We start from the raw sequence: 8090 nt of genomic DNA on the forward strand, positions 1-8090 counted from the left end.
GTTGTAGTTTTGCAACAGCTGGAGGCACACTGGTTGGATAATACATAATTAGGTAACAGAACCTAACTGAAGGTTTTCCAACCAGTGTGCCTCCAGCTGTTGCAAAAGTACAACTCCCAGCATGCCAGTCTGCCAGTACATGCTTGGAGTTGTAGTTTTGAAACAACTGGAGGTTTGCCCCCCCCCCCCCCCATGTGAATGTACAGGGTACATTCACACGGGTGAGTTTACAGTAAGTTTCCTGCTTGAAGCTTAAGCTGCGGCAAATTTTCCACCGCAGCACAAGTTCCTAGCAGGAAACTCACTGTAAACCTCCCTCCGCCAGTGCAAATGTACCCTAAAAACACTACACTACACTACACTAACACATAATTAAGGGTAAAACACTACATATACACCCCCCCCCCCCACACACACACACACACACACACACACTGCCCCCCCCCTCCAATAAAAAGGAAAAACGTATTGTACGGCAGTGTTTCCAAAACAGAGCCTCTAGCTGTTGCAAAACAACAACTCCCAGCATTTCCAGACAGCCACTGACTGTCCAGGCATGCTGGGAGTTTAGCAACAGCTGGAGGCACCCTGTTTGGGAATCACTGGGGGAGAATACCCCTATGTCCACCCCTATGCAATCCCTAATGTAGTCCTCAAATGCGCATGGTGCTCTCTCACTTCGAAGCCATGTCGTATTTCAAGGAAACAGTTTAGGGCCACATATGGGGTATTTTCGTACTCTGGAGAAATTGCACTACAAATTTTGGGGGGCTTTTTCTCCTTTTACACCTTATGAAAAGAAAAAGTTGGGGGCTACACAAAAATGTTTACACTAACATGCTGGTGTTGCCCTATACTTTTTATTTTCACAATCGGTAAAAGGAAAAAAAAGACTCCCAAAATTTCTCCTGAGTACGGAAATACCTTACATGTGGGCGTAAAATGCTCTGGAGTGAGAGTGCACTATGTACATTTGAGGCCTAAATTGGTGATTTGCACATGGGTGGCTGAATTTCTGACATAAACGCAAAAAAATAAATACCCACATCTGACCCCATTTTGGAAACTACACCCCTCACGGAATGTAACAAGGGGTATAGTGAGCCTTAACACCCCACAGGTGTTTAATGAAAATTCTTCAAATTTGGATGGAAAAATAAAAAAAAAATAAAAACTTCACTAAAATGCTGGTGTTACCCCAAATTTTTCATTTTCACAAGGGAAAATAGGAAAAAATCCCCTCAAAATTTGTAACCCCATTTCTTCTGAGTAAGAACATACCCCATATGTGGACGTCAAGTGCTCTGCTGGCGCACTACAATGCTCAGAAGAGAAGGAGCGCCATTGGGCTTTTGAAGAGAAAATTTGTCCGGAATTGAAGGCCACGTGTGTTTACAAAGCCCCCATAGTGCCAAAACAATGGACCCCCCCACATGTGACCCCATTTTGGAAACTACACCCCTCATGTAATGTAATAAGGGGTACAGTGAGCATTTACGCCCCACAGGTGTCTGACAGATTTTTGGAACAATGGTCCGTGAAAATGAAAAATTAATTTTTCATTTGTACAGCCCACTGTTCCAAAGATCTGTCAAACGACAGTGGGGTGTAAATACTCACTGCACCCCTTATTACATTACATGAGGGGTGTAGTTTCCAAAATGGGGGTCACATGTGGGGGGTCCACTGTTCTGGCACCACGGGGGGCTTTGTAAATGCACATGACCCCTGACTTCCATTCCAAACAAATTTTCTTTGCAAAAGCTCAATGGCGCTCCTCCTCTTCTGAGCATTGTAGTGTGCCAGCAGAGCACTTGATGTCCACATATGGGGTATTTCCACACTCAGAAGAAATGGGGTTAAAAATTTTGGGGGTCATTTTCTCCTATTACCCCTTGTAAGTTTTGAACTTTTCACTCCATTATGAATAAAGTTTCACTTGTTTGATTGAAATTCCAAGAAAAAAACCTGTGCAAAGTCAAAAACCGTATGGTGAAAACTGGATGGAACTGTACTCACATACAGTTCTGTACGGTTCCCATTGACTCCCATGTTTAAAAAAAATTATACGGTTTAATACGGTTTTTCACCCGGACCAAAAACCGTGGCAGGCCACGGTTTTCTGTCCAGAAAAAAAAAGTAAAAAACCGTATGGTTTGAAAAACGGAGACAACTGTATACAATATGGTGCATACGGTTTTGAATGGAAAGTCTATGGCCACGGTTTGCTGTACAGTTGCATACGTTTTTTTTTTTTTTTTTTTTTTTTAAAGTATCCAAAAACTGTATAGAAAAATCGTGGTGTGAACCCACCCTTAGGAAGATTTCTCTCCTTTTACCCCTTGTAAAAATTCAGAAACTGGGTCTACAAGAACATGCCAGTGTAAAAAAGTTAAGATTTAGAATTTTCTCCTTCAATTTGCTACTATTCCTGTGAAACACCTAAAGGGTTAACAAACCTTTTGAATGTCATTTTGAATACATTGAGGGGTACAGTTTTTATATTGGGGTAATTTATTGGGTATTTCTAATATGAAGGCCCTTCAAATCCTTCTTCAAAACTGAACTGGTCCCTGAAAAATTTCGATTTTGAAAATTGTTTAAAAAATTGGAAAATTGCTCCTATACTTTGAAGCCCTCTGATGTCTTCCAAAAGTAAAAACATGTCAACTTTATGATGCAAACATAAAGTAGACATGTTGTACATGTAAATCAATATATAATTTATTTGGAATATTCATTTTCCTTATAAGCAGAGAGCTTCAAAGTAAAAAAAAAAATTCTAAATTTTCAATTTTTTTCATCAAATTTGGGAATTTTTCACCAAGAAATTATGCAAGTATCGACAAAATGTTACCACTAACATAAAGTAGAATATGTCACAAAAAAACAGTCTTGGAATCAGAATGAAAGGTAAAAGCATCACAAAGTTATTAAAGGGGTATTCCAGGCAAAAACTTTTTTTTATATATCAACTGGCTCCAGAAAGTTAAACAGATTTGTAAATTACTTCTATTAAAAAAATCTTAATCCTTCCAATAGATATTAGCTTCTGAAGTTGAGTTGCTGTTTTCTGTCTAACTGCTTTCTGATGACTCACGTCCCAGGAGCTGTCCAGCTCCTATGGGGATATTTTCCCATCATGCACAGCTTCCGGGACATGACATCATCATTGAGCAGTTAGACAGAAAACTTCAGAAGCTAATAACTATTAGAAGGAGTAAGATTTTTTAATAGAAGTAATTTACAAATCTGTTTAACTTTCCGGAGCCAGTTGATATATAAAAAAAAGTTTTTGCCTGGAATACCCCTTTAATGCTTAAAGTGACAGTGGTCAGATGTGCAAAAAATGGCCGGGTCCTACATGGAAAATTGGGGTTAAGGAAGAATTAATTGGAAAAAAGATGTTTCTAATGACAGTAACGCTTTAAGGGAATAAATACTTGAGAATACAGAAACCCCCCTCCCTTCATTATTTTGTTTGTTGTAATCTGCTGCCTCTCCTAGATAAGAGTTCTTAAAAAAAATTCAGTTTGATGCAAGTTACCTGAAGATGCTGTAGATGCCCCAATTGCTATATGTTTTGCATAATTCTGTGGGATTGCGATCGTGTACTTTAAGAGGATACAGTGTCTTTTCAGACAGGGCGTTTTTCTAGGATTCAGTTGGTTAGGCTGGCATTGCCTAACCCAGGGGGTCTCAAACTGGTGGCCCTCCAGATGTGGCAAAACTTCAACTCCCAGCATGCCTGGACTTGCCCAGACAGCCGCTGGCTGCAGCTCATGGCTATCTGGGCATGCTGGGAGTTGAAGTTTTGCAACATCTGAAGGGACACCAGTTTGAGACCCCTGCCCTAACCCCTGGTTGTATTTTCTCGCTTCCCAATTACATCAACTGAGGGGTTGGATGAGTGTTCCTACTTTAGCCCCCCAGGTAAGCTGTTTATGGCTAAACATGGTGGTCGCATACCTCTCCATATGCTGGAAATTGATGCTTTCAAAAGACTTCCCAACACTTCCTCCATCACTCATTTACTATGTTAAGTCTGGGGCTGTTACGCCTAGCGCTCCGGGTCCCCGCTCCTCCCCGGAGCGCTTACGGCATCTCTCTCTCCGCAGCGCCCCGGTCGGTCCCGCTGACCGGGAGCGCTGCACTGTCATGGCCGTCGGGGATGCGATTCGCACAGCGGGACGCGCCCGCTCGCGAATCGCACCCCAGGTCACTTACCCGTCCCGGTCCCCTGCTGTCATGTGCTGGCGCGCGCGGCTCCGCTCTCTAGGGCGCACGCGCGCCAGCTCCCTGAGACTTAAAGGGCCAGTGCACCAGTGATTGGTGCCTGGCCCAATTAGCTTGATTGGCTCCACCTGCTCCCAGACTATATCTGTTCTCTGTCCCTGCACTTCCCTGCCGGATCTTGTTGCCCTTGTGCCTAGTGAAAGCGTTCCCTTGTTTGTTCCTAGCCTGTGTTCCAGACCTCCTGCCGTTGCCCCTGACTACGATCCTTGCTGCCTGCCCCGACCTTCTGCTACGTCCGACCTTGCTTCTGTCTACTCCCTTGTACCGCGCCTATCTTCAGCAGTCAGAGAGGTTGAGCCGTTGCTAGTGGATACGACCTGGTCACTACCGCCGCAGCAAGACCATCCCGCTTTGCGGCGGGCTCTGGTGAAAACCAGTAGTGACTTAGAACCGGTCCACTAGCACGGTCCTCGCCAATCCCTCTCTGGCACAGAGGATCCACCTCCTGCCAGCCGGCATCGTGACAGTAGATCCGGCTATGGATTCCGCGGTCAACGGAGTCAGGTTGGATTGCACCGTGCGTTACCGCACGGAGCCCCTCCTAATGTGCATCGGACCTCATCACGAAAAAATTGAGTTTTTGGTCCTCTCCAATTGCACTTCCGAAATTCTCCTTGGACTACCCTGGCTTCAACACCATTCCCCAACCCTGGATTGGTCCACAGGGGAGATCAAGAGCTGGGGTTCCTCTTGTTTCAAGGACTGCCTTAAACCGGTTCCCAGTACTCCCTGCCGTGACCCTGTGGTTCCCCCTGTAACCGGTCTGCCGTCCTGCCATAAGAAGTGCCTCTCCCCCCCTCCCAGTCCAGTCAGGCAAGCCTCGGTGCCTCCCCATGGCCCCCGTCCTGGTGTCACACTGCCCCGTGCCAGGCCTCGCCCTCTGCCCTCCCTCCCCATTCCCACTCCTGCTGTACTGCCTGCCGTTGAGGAAACCCTTCATTCTTTCCCGGTCTCCTCATCCCAGGGGAGGCAGTTACCGGACAAAGAGAAGGGGAGACCTAAGGGGGGGGGGGGTACTGTTACGCCTAGCGCTCCGGGTCCCCGCTCCTCCCCGGAGCGCTTACGGCGTCTCTCTCTCCGCAGCGCCCCGGTCGGTCCCGCTGACCGGGAGCGCTGCACTGTCATGGCCGTCGGGGATGCGATTCGCACAGCGGGACGCGCCCGCTCGCGAATCGCACCCCAGGTCACTTACCCGTCCCGGTCCCCTGCTGTCATGTGCTGGCGCGCGCGGCTCCGCTCTCTAGGGCGCGCGCGCGCCAGCTCCCTGAGACTTAAAGGGCCAGTGCACCAGTGATTGGTGCCTGGCCCAATTAGCTTGATTGGCTCCACCTGCTCCCAGACTATATCTGTTCTCTGTCCCTGCACTTCCCTGCCGGATCTTGTTGCCCTTGTGCCTAGTGAAAGCGTTCCCTTGTTTGTTCCTAGCCTGTGTTCCAGACCTCCTGCCGTTGCCCCTGACTACGATCCTTGCTGCCTGCCCCGACCTTCTGCTACGTCCGACCTTGCTTCTGTCTACTCCCTTGTACCGCGCCTATCTTCAGCAGTCAGAGAGGTTGAGCCGTTGCTAGTGGATATGACCTGGTCACTACCGACCATCCCGCTTTGCGGCGGGCTCTGGTGAAAACCAGTAGTGACTTAGAACCGGTCCACTAGCACGGTCCTCGCCAATCCCTCTCTGGCACAGAGGATCCACCTCCTGCCAGCCGGCATCGTGACAGGGGCAAGGCGAGAACTATGCTTGCATTGATTGGTTGCACTAAATTTACACATCTTTGGCATACACCGGGTCTGCCTGATTTCCTCTCTTTTCATGATGCTTTGTTTTGGGAGTGAACTTGGGGAGGGGTGTAGATTAGAACAGCTGTGCATGAATGATGCATTAAAATAATTTGAGGGTCTGCTGGCGGCGCTTGAGCTGCCTCATTCCTCCTCTTTTCAGTATCTGCAACTTTGCCATGTTCATGTCGAGGACACTGGATATTGACTCTAATGCCACACATGGAATACAATATCTCCTCATCGGATTCCGCTGGAATTATTTCCTGGCTCTATAAAGAGCTTCTGCATTCCTATCATGGAAAATTTCCCTTGTCGCTTTGCAGAAAATGGGAGGCTGACTTGGGACCTTTGTCTGATGAGAAGTGGTCTACTGTCTTGTCACGTACCCCACTTCTATCTCTTGCATACAATTGGTCTCCAACCTGACTCTGCCTCTCTTCGGTGTGGCCAACTGGGTGCCCACTTATTTTATATGGTGTGGGATTGTCCTCTTTTAGTTCCTTATTGGAGGGAAGCGATCTGATCATTCGTATAGTATATGGGTTTATCTTATCATTGGAGACAAACCTTGTCTGTTGGCCTCATAGGCTGTGGGGAGGAGCCCTCTGGGATTGAACTAGATGTCCTTGATATACTATACCAGGCCAGGAAACTCATTGCTCAATAAGAGCCGACCCTCCTATTGTGGACAATATGACTTCTAGGAGAGGGGTATTTATTAGTGATGAGCGGCAGGGGCCATATTCGAATTAGCGATATTTCGTAAATATGTGGACGAATATTCGTGCTATGTTCGCGAAATTCGCATATTCGCTATGTTCGTTCTCTTTTTTAATGCAAAAATTCCTAATGAAATCCGCATAGTGCGTATGCACAATTATATCTTTCACCTAAAAGAAGGGAGGGATCAGTATCCAGACTGAAAGTGCTGATAGTCGCATAAATATTAGCATAAATTCGCATTAAAAAACTAATATTCGTCATTACAAATATAGATCACTATAGTCTAAATATTCGCAAAATCGCGAAGTGCAGATATTCGCGGTAAAAATTTGCATTTTGAATATTCACGCTCAACACTAGTGACAAATCAACTTACTGATCATGTTACAGATATCAAAAGAAATCAATGGAGAGGGAAAAAGGGAGATGTTGTTGGAGACACAGAGGTTGGAGACACAGAGGCTAGTTGGTGTTAAATCTCATAGTTTACACTACTCAGTACTACTCTGTAATGCCCTCCAATTTCCTGCTGCTTTTCAGCAGGTGCAACATGACATAAGGGAGTAGTGTTGCTCACAAATATTGGCAATTCGAATTTTATTCGCGAATATCGCATATTCGCAAATATAGCACTATATATTCGAAATTACGAATATTCGCTTTTTTTTCACAGTACACATCACAGTGATCATCCCTCTCTGCTTCCAGATTGTGTGGTCTAAAGAAGGCTCTAATACAGGGGTCGGCAACCCGCGTCTCTGAAGCCGCATGCGGCTCTTTTACTCCTTTGCTGCGGCTCCGCGAGTCTGTCCCGGGTCCCGGTCACCCTCATTCCGGGACAATGCAGTGTCCCGGAATGATCTGAGCCCGTGAGCCGCCGTCGGTTTACTTACCTGCCCTGGTGCCATCGGAGCGGAGTCTTTTCTTCCAGGGCCGCGCGGATCCTCACTGTCACATGACAGTGACGTCGCCGCCTGCGCCTCAGTCGAGGAGCGCCGCCGGGAGAGGAAGACGCCACGCGAGGAGCTGGTGAGTATGCAAAGTACATTACTCACTTGACAGCAGGGCGTTAACCCCACGCCCCGCGGCAGCGTTAATGCTGCCGCGGGGTGAGGGGTTAACGCTACCGCTGCCATGGGGTGAGGGGTAACTTAACCCCTCACCCCATGGCAGCATTATCGCTGCCGCGGGGTGAGAGGTTAACGCTGCCACTGCCATGGGGTGAGGGGTAACTTAACCCCTCACCTCATGGCGACGGCAGCGTTATCACTGCCGCGGGGTGAGAGGTTAAC

The sequence above is a fragment of the Hyla sarda genome, chromosome 6, assembly GCF_029499605.1.
Source record: "Hyla sarda isolate aHylSar1 chromosome 6, aHylSar1.hap1, whole genome shotgun sequence".
NCBI lineage: Eukaryota > Metazoa > Chordata > Amphibia > Anura > Hylidae > Hyla > Hyla sarda.